We start from the raw sequence: 11,662 nt of genomic DNA on the forward strand, positions 1-11,662 counted from the left end.
TTTTGAGATCCAGGTATATTTTATTTTATTTTATTTTATTTTATTTTTGGGTCCGGTCGTGGGGCCTGAACTCTGGGCCTGGGTGCTGTCCCTCAGCCCTTCAGCTCAAGGCTAGCGCTCTACCACTTGAGCCACAGCGCCACTTCCGGCTTTTTTCTTTTTGCTTATGTGGAGCTGAGGAATGGAACCCAGGGCCTCAGGCATGCAAGGCAAGCGCTCTACCACTGAGCCACCTTCCCAGCCCACGAGATCCAGGTATATTTTAAATATGAGACCCTTGTCCTATGTATGGCGAATGAAGTTCTTCTCCCAATCAGTGGGCTTTCTATTGATCTTGATAGCTAAATCCATTGCCAAGCAGAAGCTCTGCAATTTCATGCAATCCCATTTGTTCCACCTTTCTTTGATTTGTTGTATTTCTGGGTCTCTATTAAGAAAATATTGGTCTGTGCAAAGGAGACCTAGGTTTTCTCCTATGCCATCCTGTAATGTTTTCAAAGTGTCTGCTTTAAGTCTGAGTTCTTTGATCCATTTAGAGTTGATTCTGGATCAAGCTGATGTATAAGTATCTAGCTTTAGTTTTCTACAAGTGATTAACCAATTTTGCCAGCACCATTTACTGAAGAGGCTGTCTTTCTTATATTCTTGTTTTTTAGCAACCTTATTGACGATTACAGTGCTATAGGTCTGCAGGTTCATTTCTGGGTTTTCAATTCTATTCCATCTATCCTGAGGTCTGTTCTTGTGTCAGGACCAAGCTGTTTTGATTACTGTAGCTTTGTAGTAGAGTTTATAGTTTGATATTTATATTCCTCCATCACTGTTCTTTCTGTTAAGTATCATTTTGCTGTTTGGGGACTTTATTATTCCACATGAATTTTTGGATTGAGTCTTGTATTTCCTTGAAGAATGAGGTTGGAATATTGATAGGTATCGCATTGAATTTGTAGAAAGCCTAGGGAAGTATTTCCATTTTCATGATGTTAATAATTCCAATCCAGGAGCATGGGAGGTTTTGCCACATTCTAATTTCTGTTTTGATTCCTTTTTAAAATTTTTAAAGTTTTCATCATTGAGGTCTTTCACTTCTTTGGTTAAGTTAATTCCAAGGTATTTTATTTTTTGTGGGGCTATTACAAATGGAGTTGCTTTCCTGATTTCAGCCACGCTTTACTCATTTGGCATACAGAAAAGGCATTGATTTTTGAGGGTTAATTTTATACCCTGCTACTTTTCCAAAGTTTAGAATCAGCTTGATTTATTTGGGAGTGGAGTCCGTGGGATTCTTTAAAGACAATATCATGTCATCAGCAAAGAGGGAGAGTTTTACTTCCTCTTTCCCTATTTGGATCCCTTTTATGGTTGCATCTTGTCTTATTGCTAAAATGAAGAGAAATGGAGCGAGTGGACATCCTTGTCTTGTTCCTGATTTAAGAGGACATGGCTTTAGTTTTTCACCATTAAGTTTTATGCTGGCTGTAGGTTTGTAAGTTTTGTCATATACAGCCTTTATTGTACTGAGGAATGTTCCCTCGATTCCTAATTTTTGCAGAACCCTCATCACAAAGGGTTATTGAACCTTGTCAAATCCTTTTTCTGCAACTATTGAGATAACCATTTGGTTCTTATCCTTGCTGTTTGTGATGTGATGAATTATACCAGATTATTTGGTTATATTGAACCAACTTTGCATCCCTGAAATGAAGCCTGTTTGATCGTGGAGTATGATTTTTTGGATGAATTGTTCAAGTCAATTGGCCAAAATTTTGTTGAGAAGTTTTGCATCAATACTCATCAAAGAAAGAGAACAAAGAAATGAGTCTATAGTTCTCTTTCTTTGATGAGTCCCTGCCTGGTTTGGGGATGAGGGTTATGATGGCTTCATAGAATGAGTTTGGTAGTGAACTTTCTCCTTCAATTTCATTGAAGAGTTGAAGGAGTATTGATGTGAGCTCTGCCATGAAGGCCTTGTAGAATTCCGCTGTAAATCCATCTGGTCCTGGGCTTTTCTGAGATGGGAGGTCTCTTATTACTGTTTCTATTTCAATGCTTGATGGTTTAACTCATTTTGGTTTACTTTCAGCATTACCATATTTGCTAGGAAAACGTCCATTTCTGCCAGGTTCCCTAACTTACTAGTATAAAGGTTTGAAAAGTATTACCTTATAATGTTCGGAATCTTGATTGTTTCTGTGGTGATATTTCCATTCTCATCTCTGAGTTTATTTGAGTGTATTTTCTTCTTTTTCTCATAAGATTTGCTAAGGGTCTGTCAAATTTTTTAATTTTTCAAAATACCAATTCTTTGTCTTTTTGGTTCTTTCTGTTTTCATATTTGGATTCTAATTTGTTTAATTCTGATGTAGTTTTAATGATTTCTTTCCGTCTACTGTATTGGTGTTTATCTTGCTCCTCTTTTTCAAGGTGGTTCAGATGTCTCATTAAATTGTTGGTTGCAGATCTCTCCAATTTGTTGATGTAGGAACTCAGAGCTATAAACTTGCCTCTGAGTACTGCCTTTGCTGTGTCCCAGAGGAGCTGGTAATCTGTGTGTTCATTTTTGTTGAATATCGTGAACATTTTAATTTTCTTTCTCATCTCTTCCCTGACCCACTGGTGATACAACAGTGTGCTGTTCAGTCTCCATGTGTTACAGGAAGTGCTTGGTGGATTTTGGTGTTGAGTTCTAATTTTATTTCTTTGTGGTCTGGGAGAATGAATGGTACAAATTTAATATTTCTGAATTTGAACAAGTTTGTTTTGTGACCTGAAATGTGGTCTGTTTGGAAAATGTTCTGTGTGCTGCTGAAAAAAAGGTGTATTCTGATGCTGCTGGGTGAAATATTTGGTAGATGTCTGTTAAATCTAGCTGATCTATGCTGTTGTTCAGATGTGCGGTTTCTCTATTGAGTTTTTGACGAGTTGATCTATATAATCAGGATAGTGGTGTGTTAAAGTCGTCAGTAATTAATGTCTTTGCATCTATGTGAGATATGAGGGAAAGTAGTGTTTCTTGGATACATTTTCGTGCTCCATTCTTTGGCAAATATACATTTAAAATTGTAATAATCTCCTGGAGGGGAGATCCCCTAATTATTATGTAGCGACTTTGGTAATCTCTTCTCATTAATTTTAATTTGAAGTCTATTTCATCTGATATTTGGATTGAAACTCCCACGTTTTTGTAGGAGCCATTTGCTGGGTAGATTTTGTTCAAGCCTTTCACTATCAAAAGTTGTTTGCTTGTATGGGCAAGGTGTTACTCCTGAAGGCAGCAGATAAAAAGAATCTTGCTTTTTAATCCAACTAGACATTTTATGTTGCTGAACATTAATGGACAGTTAAGTCCATTAATGTTGTGAGTTAGGACTAAGTGGTATTTGGGAGTAGCACGATACAACTGTAACATCATTATGGATGTTCACACTGGCATGGAATTCATTTCCTTTTTTACCTGACAAATCAATATACAAAATAACATAACTTTAAATATCAAGACCTAACTAAACATATTACCAGAAAAGTCATCATGCAAGCCATATTGCAACTGGGGTAAAAGAAAAATCCGTCATACTCATTCTGTATTTATTTTACATGTTTATTTTTTTCTTAAATCATTTATTTTAGCTAGCATTTTAAAAACATTGTGTTAAATGATGTATATTTTGGTAATTAATTTTGGATGCCTCCTTAAATTTTGTTTTGAGTATAATGTCTCACTTCAATTACTAACTCATGAAATGATGGTGATTATAAAACAAATGCTAATAACCACTGTTTATAATACACAAAATCTCATAAGCAAGATTTCATGAAGCATTGGTTAATATTTTCATTTAACGGTCTCTTGATGATGAGGCCTATCTGCAGGAGTACAGTTGTACCTACATTCCTCAGCCTAAATTTAGCCACAGTTAAAAAATGTTTATATCTTTATCTGTCATCCATCAGAGATTAAACTTGAGTATAAAACCTAAGAAAATGTTAAGGTAAGAATTTAGTTTTTCTGAACACAAAGTAATCAATATGCCTTATAGAGTAACTCCTCAGTTTAAAGTCAAGCTATTTCTCCAAAACATTCTAAACATCTCTTTACAATGTATATTATTCTCAAGAAGGGAATGGGGAATGTGAGAAGAAGACTAACCAAGTATTGTCTTCAAATAGACATAATTTGGATTTACCTCTTTTTTTCGTTATAAACATTTTTGATAAAACTCTTTGAATAGCTGTTTTCCTGGTCTGGTATAATATGTCTTAGTTGCATCTACCAAACTACATTCAGAAAATGGTATATAGTAATTAAGTAAAGAAAACATATTCAATAAATTGCAAAAAGTATATACCTAAGGGATAATATTTTGAAGAGTGCATTGGAAATATTCTAATATAATTATTAATTTGATTGAACAATTTCACATTGACAGTAATGAACTAGATTACTTTAATGCTAATTGGACAAGATTGTTTTTCTAAATGAGCAAAACCAATATCTCCTTCTATTTTATCAAGGAAACAACTGAGCAAAAAATGGAAATTAACATATGAATCTATAACAACTTGAATGAATTTTTGTTTATTAACAAATATTAATTTCACAAAGTATTTCATTGTGTTATATACATCTGTCCATATAATGTAGCTTGGTAAATTATATTCCTTTTATTAATTTCATTATCCTCTTTTTTTTTAATTTTATTTTATTTTATTTGAGAACATACTGTACAGAGGGGTTACAATTACATGGGCAGGATAATGCATACATTTCTTACCAAGCATTGCAGCCTCCTCCTTTGTTTACCCTTCACCTCCCTTCCCAGCCTCCCCCCTCCCCCCCACCCAATCATACCCCCCCTCCCCCCACCTCCGACATTGTAAAGCTGGTTTTGACATGACATTTTGTACTTCTCATTGTTGCAACAAGTCCACCTGAATCCTTAAACGACTTGTTTGTCCCCATCTCCTCCACATGTTACACTGACATCAAATATAGTGAAAGCAGGGGTTACAGTGTGGGGGAGGGACATACAAAGCAACCAAGAAATAATCTTATAAATGCGTTAGAAACACATGCATGAAAGAAACAAAAACATTAAAATACATATTTGAGGGTTCGTTTTCCTAACATCACATTCTCTGAATTTTTCCGCTTGACTCATACCTATACTAGATATTGCAAATAAGGGAAACCATGGGACCTATGTTTCTTTGGGCCTGGCTTACTTCACTTAATATAATTTTTTCCAAGCCTTTCCATTTCCTAACAAATGGGGCAATGCCATTCTTTCTGATGGAGGCATAGAATTCCATTGTGTATATATACCACATTTTCTTGATCCATTCATCTACTGAGGGGCATCTGGGTTGGTTCCATATCTTAGCTATGGTAAATAATGCTGCAATAAACATAGTTGTGCTGGTAGCTTTAGTGTGGTCTTTTTTGTAAACATTAGGGTAAATGCCCAAAAGTGGGATTGCTGGGTCATAGGGGAGTTCTATATGAAGTCTTTTGAGGAACCTCCATACTGCTTTCCAAAGTGGTTGAACAAGTTTACATTCCCACCAACAATGAAGTAAGGTTCCTTTCTGTCCACATCCCCTCCAGCATCTGTTGTTGTTAGAGTTCTTGATTTTTGCTGTTCTAACTGGAGTGAGGTGATATCTCAATGTTGTTTTGATTTGCATTTCTTTTATGGCTAGGGATGTTGAACATTTCTTCATGTGTCTATTGGCCATCCTTCTTTCTTCTTCAGAGAAGCTTCTCTTTAAGTCTTTCTCCCACTTACTTATTGGGCAGTTGTTTCTTTGAGGATTTGTTGTTGGGTGATTTAATTTTTTGAGTTCCAAGTATATTTTAGATATGAGACCCTTGTCCGTTGTATGGCTAGTAAGGATCTTCTCCCAGTCCGTGGGCTTTCTATTGATCTTGCTAGCTATGTCATTTGCCCTGCAGAAGCTCTGCAACCTTATACAATCCCATTTGTCCAACCTTTCTTTGATTTGTTGTGTTTCCGGGTCTCTATTCAGAAAATTTCGGCCTGAGCCAAGGAGACCCAGGGTTTCTCCTATTCCATCCTGTAATGTTTTCAAGCTCTTTGATCCATTTGGAGTTGATTCTGGTGCAGGGTGATATATAAGGATCTGGCTTTAGTTTTCTACATGTAGTTAACCAGTTTTGCCAGCACCATTTACTGAAGAGGCTGTCTGTCTTCCATTCTATTGTTTTAGCTCCCTTATCGAAGGGCTATAGGTCTGTAGGTTCATTTCTGGGTTTTCAATTCTATTCCATTGGTCCTGAGGTCTGTTCTTATGCCAATACCAAGCTGTTTTGATTACTATGGCTTTATAGTAGAGTTTGAAATTTGGTATTGATATTCCTCCAGCCGTGTTCTTTCCGTTGAGGAGCGTTTTTGCTATTCAGGGTCTTTTATTGTTCCATATGAATTTTTGGATTGCCTCTTCTATTTCCTTGAAGAATGAGGGTGGAATTTTGATAGGTATTGCGTTGAATTTGTAGATAGCCTTTGGAAGTATTGCCATTTTCACGATGTTAATATTTCCAATCAAGGAGCATGGGAGGTTTTGCCATTTTTTAAGTTCTGTGTTGATTTCCTTTTTCAAGATTTTAAAGTTTTCGTCATAGAGGTCCTTCACTTCTTTAGTTAAGTTAATTCCTAGGTATTTTATTTTTTGTGGGGCTATTACAAATGGAGTTGCTTTCCTAATTTCAGCCACATTTTTCTCATTGTTGGCATACAGAAAAGCCATTGATTTTGGGGGGTTAATTTTATAACCTGCTACTTTGCAAAAGTTTTGAATCAGCTTGAGTAATTTGGGAGTGGAGTCTATGGGATTCTTTAAGTACAAGATCATTATCCTATTTTTATACTCATGATTTGTTCTGTCATCATACTAACAAAATATTTGAATATATTTACTCCACAATATTTCTCTTCATCTCCTCTCTTACTTTTTCCAAATTTAATCCTTTCCAACTTTTACACCTGAGTCAATCATATTATTTTCTGAGTCTAGAGTCTGCCTATGAGAAATCTAGTATTTGTTTTTCACACTATGGGGTATTGCTTTAATATGAAGGTTTCAATTTCTAACTATTTTCTTGAAGATGATATGATTTCACTATTACGTGCGGCTAAATAATATATCATTTAATATATCATTGTGCATATATGCATATATATTATAGTTTCTTTAGTCAATGAGTGATTAAGGAACATGTAGGTTGATTCTGTAGTTAATTATGTTTTTTATGTGGGAGAAGGAAGGATGGAAATAATGATGTTTGGACTGAGAAACATGCTCTTTACGTAGGCACTCTAGTATTTGAAACATCCTCTCAGCTGCTCTTTCATTAGAATTTCAGTAATACATTATATTCAAAAAGAAAAATTTAATCACATTTGCAAAGGAGTTCTTTTTCAGTATCTATATTATTTTTTTATTACAATTTTACTTTTAGTATGTCATGTGAGTATGAGGGTGTATGTGAGCATGAAAATTCATGCATGTTTGTACATGTAGCTGACTCTAAGGAAACAGACACTGTGAGATACAGGATTCAAATAACAGTTTGAGACCTGTAAGTTGCTAAATTAATGTATGAGTCCAGTTTGTGGAGTGTGAGTTCAAGATCATATTTTTTAGGTTTCATACCAACAAAGTAGATGTTTCTAATCCAAAATCATAAGGAATAAAAAGCTACTCTGTTTCAAAATCATTGTCTTAGTACTCCAGACATTTTTTTATTAGTGAAAAATATGATTGAAAGTATGATGGGTCAGTAGTAAGCCTTTAGAAACTCTACATTTTTCCCAAAATCTTCAGATGTACTATTTGGAAATAAATTACAAATATATTTATAAACATAAAGATACAATATGATTTTATATATCTAAATATATGTATATAGTATAAAAGTATCATATATTTAGTTATGATTTAAATGTGTAACTTAAATATTTATTTAATTTTAAATGTAATTCATTTCATCATACATATATATATATGTTCACATTTTTTTTGGTAAGTCATGTGGCTTGAACTCTGAGCTTAATTGCTATCCCTGTGCTCTTCAGCTCAAGGTGAGAGCTCTACTGCTTGAGACATAGGTCTACTTCCAGTTTTCTGGTGGTTTATTGGAGATAAAAATGTCAAGATAAGTATTCAAATGTTTTCCCCCCTTGGTATTATTTCTAACATATTTATAAGATGATTTCTTTGTTGTTTTCTATGTCCCTCCCCCACGACATAACCCCTGCTTTCATTGTAGTTTATGTTGGTATAATTTGTGAGGGGAAGGGAAAAAACAAATTGTTTAAATAGGGATACAGGTGGACTCATTGCAAGAATGAGATATACAAGGTGTTATATCGAAAAATGAACTTTATAACTTTGGCCGGGAGTTGGGGGTAGATGGGAAGGGATGGGAAGGTGAAACAAAGGAGCAAGCAACAACGCTTGATAAGAAATGCACTCATTACCTTGCCCATGTAAATGTAACTCCTCTCTATGGTATTTTCACAATTTAAAACAAAACAAAACAAAAATAAAACCTGAGAGAGTCCAGGACAAAGACGCCAGAAGCAGCAGGAGAGCAGATTCTGCTCAACACCTGCAAGAACTGACAAGGAGCAGATATCTTCATCCTGCAGATCACTGAACAGAGACGGCCCAGGAACTAAGACTGTGGTGAGAGTAGAACCCTGACATCCTTACTCCTCAGCGAGCAAAGGAGGGAAGGCCACGCCTCCCCCACCACCATAGATCTCCATCTTTGATCCTGACAAAGCCCCACTGAGCAACTACCTCCAACTCAGACCTTGGTCGAAAACAAAAGAGTCATTTAACTGCTCACAGGAACCTGACCTGACTTGCCAGGCTCAACTCCACCCAGAGCAAAGTCACACATCCCAAGCAGAGATTGCTCGGCCTCTGGAGGAGTGACTTTCTACATTGGGTAAACAGAGTCAGTGGCTGCCCCTCCCTACAGCAGCTTACACAATCAATTGAAATTTAATAAACAAAAAACCTAAGAATGTCTCAATGCTGAGCTCTGTGAGTGTCTCAGGAGCTAACCCCTCAAGAAAAACTACTGTTTGCTGAAAGGCCTCAGCCCTACCAAGAACCTAGCCTCATCACAGCATCTCCAAACTAGAGGAAACAGCCACCTCCCTCTTTTGTGATACTCAAAGCAGATTTCCCTCCCACTGAACTAGACTGGGAAGCAGATGACAAAATCCTGGGTAATGCAGAACATTTTTCTGCCTGCTCAAACAAACTGACTTAAGAAACCAATCAAGCCAGTGGAAAACCAACCACCACAAGCAGACAAGAGACTCCACCAAGAGACTGGTTAGGGACACAGTGGAGATACAGGATTTTCCTATTCTCACCCTCTCCCACCAAAAAGAAATCAAAGAACTCTATTTTTGTACCTTTTTTAATTTTAATATTTTTGAAAAATATTTTTTCTATTAATCTATTTTTTTCTCTCATAAATTTTTAGGTGTGTGTGTGTGTGTGTGTGTGTGTGTGTGTGTGTGTGTGTGTTTCTGTGTATGCTTTTTTTGACCTTTTAGTCCTTTTTTTATTCTTTTCATTTTTTTCTATTTCTTCCTTTTATACATGACTTAATTGCTGTTCCGCTCATCCTAGATATATTCCTGCCATTGATTATTAGACCTTATGCCCCATTGTGTACATACTTAATCCAGAAGTTTATCACTCAATTGACAACCTCAGGCTTAACTTCTTTAATAGCAGTATTATATCTTTATACCTAGATAATTTTCAAGTAACTAATTTTAGGAAATTTTATCTTTTAGTTTTTCATACCTCTTTCTATCTCTCCCCTCTTCTCATCCTATCCTTTTCTTCTCTCAATATCACTTCTTTAAACTTATATAATTTTTACGTGTTTCATTTTTAAATTTAAATGTTTGTTTTTCCATTTTTTCTTGTTGTTTTGTTTTACTCACTCTCTTATCATTCTGTCCAATCCATTTCCCTCTCTGTGATTAGGATTTGGTTAAATTCACTCTTTTTTTAAATCTCTCCACATCCCTCTAATCCTATTTTTCAACACATTTCTTCTTAAACCTAAAAATTTCTGGTTTGCCAAATTTATCTTTGCTGTTTATAGCCCATTAATCCATAGTTGTTTGATGTTGAATAGATTGTATCTGATGAACTAGATTTTATCTGCAGCCATTTTGATTGTGCAACTACAATACTTTTGTTGATGCTTGCTTTAAAATAGTGTTCTAGTATGAAATTGTTGTTACTTTCATACAAAATGGGCAGAACAAGCCAGAAAAACACAAGAAAAATGGCAGGTCTGGGTATCTCAAGTCCCACTCATGACATCTGGTAACAGAACAATTCATGAATAATCCAGAGGAGAGTTCCTAAAAAGATCTACAAATACTACTGGTGAACAAGGTGAATGAAAAGATTGAAAATCTGCAAAGGACTCAGGATGAACATGATAAGGAGAGAGAGGAGGCAAAGCAAAGGTTAATACAGGAATCTCCTGAAGGTGAGGAAGCTACTCAAAGATTGATACAGGACTTGAGTGAACAGGTTTAGAACAGTCAAAGGGAAATTAAGGAATTGTGTGAACAGGCTGAGAACAGTCAAAGAGAAAGACAGGAATTGCATGAAGAGGCTGAGAACAGTCAAAGAGAACTACAGGAATTGTGTGAAGATAAGGAAGCTAATCAAAGAGTAATAGAGGCATTGCGAGAGTGGGATGAGTCTAGATAACGATCAATAGAAGCATTCATGGAATCCATAAACAGACAGCTGAAGGAATTCACGGAGATCAGAAATAGACTGCTGAATGGAGCCCGACAGAAGGAATGGGAATCCAAGGAAACCATAGCCAATCAACTAAGTGATTTGAGAATAAACTCTGAACACCAAATTAAGGAATTAAAAAAGTTTATACAAGATCTAAAACAAAACTCCAACAATGAATTTGAAGCCATCAAAGCTGACCAATTAGAAGGAAAAGAAATAAAAACCAAAGTAGAAAGCCTTGACAGTAGATTTGATCATGCAGAAGATACAATCACGGTGATGGAAGACAGTCTAGATATTATAGTGAAAGGACATACAACTATCCAAGACAAATCCAAGTAATATAACAAATCTATTCAACATTTGGAAGAAACCATCAAAAGGCCTAATTTGAGGATAATGGGTGTAGAGCAGCACATAAGGACAGAAGTTAATGGTTTAGGAAATTCATTTAATAGGATCCAAGCAGAGAACTTCCCAAACATGCAAAAAGTTAGGCCTATTCAGATACAAGAAGATTTTAGAACCTAAAATACACCAGATCATAACAGGACATGCCACCATGACATTAAAATCCGCAGAGAATCAATTCAACCAAGGAAAAGATCCTTAAAGCTGTCAAGGAGAAAATATCAATCACTTATAAAAGGAAACCAATCAGAATAATCTCTGCTTTGTCAGCAGAGACAATTAAAGCAAGAAGAGGCTGGAATGATATATGCCATGCCCTAAAGACAAACAACTATCAACCAAGATACTCTACTCAGCTATACTCTCCTTCACAACCGAAGGTCACATAATAATTTTCTATAGCAAAGAAAAGCTGAAATAATATATCTCC

This window comes from Dipodomys spectabilis, unplaced genomic scaffold (assembly GCF_019054845.1).
Source record: "Dipodomys spectabilis isolate Male_0828 unplaced genomic scaffold, ASM1905484v1 ptg000445l, whole genome shotgun sequence".
In the NCBI taxonomy this organism is placed as follows: Eukaryota; Metazoa; Chordata; class Mammalia; order Rodentia; family Heteromyidae; genus Dipodomys; species Dipodomys spectabilis.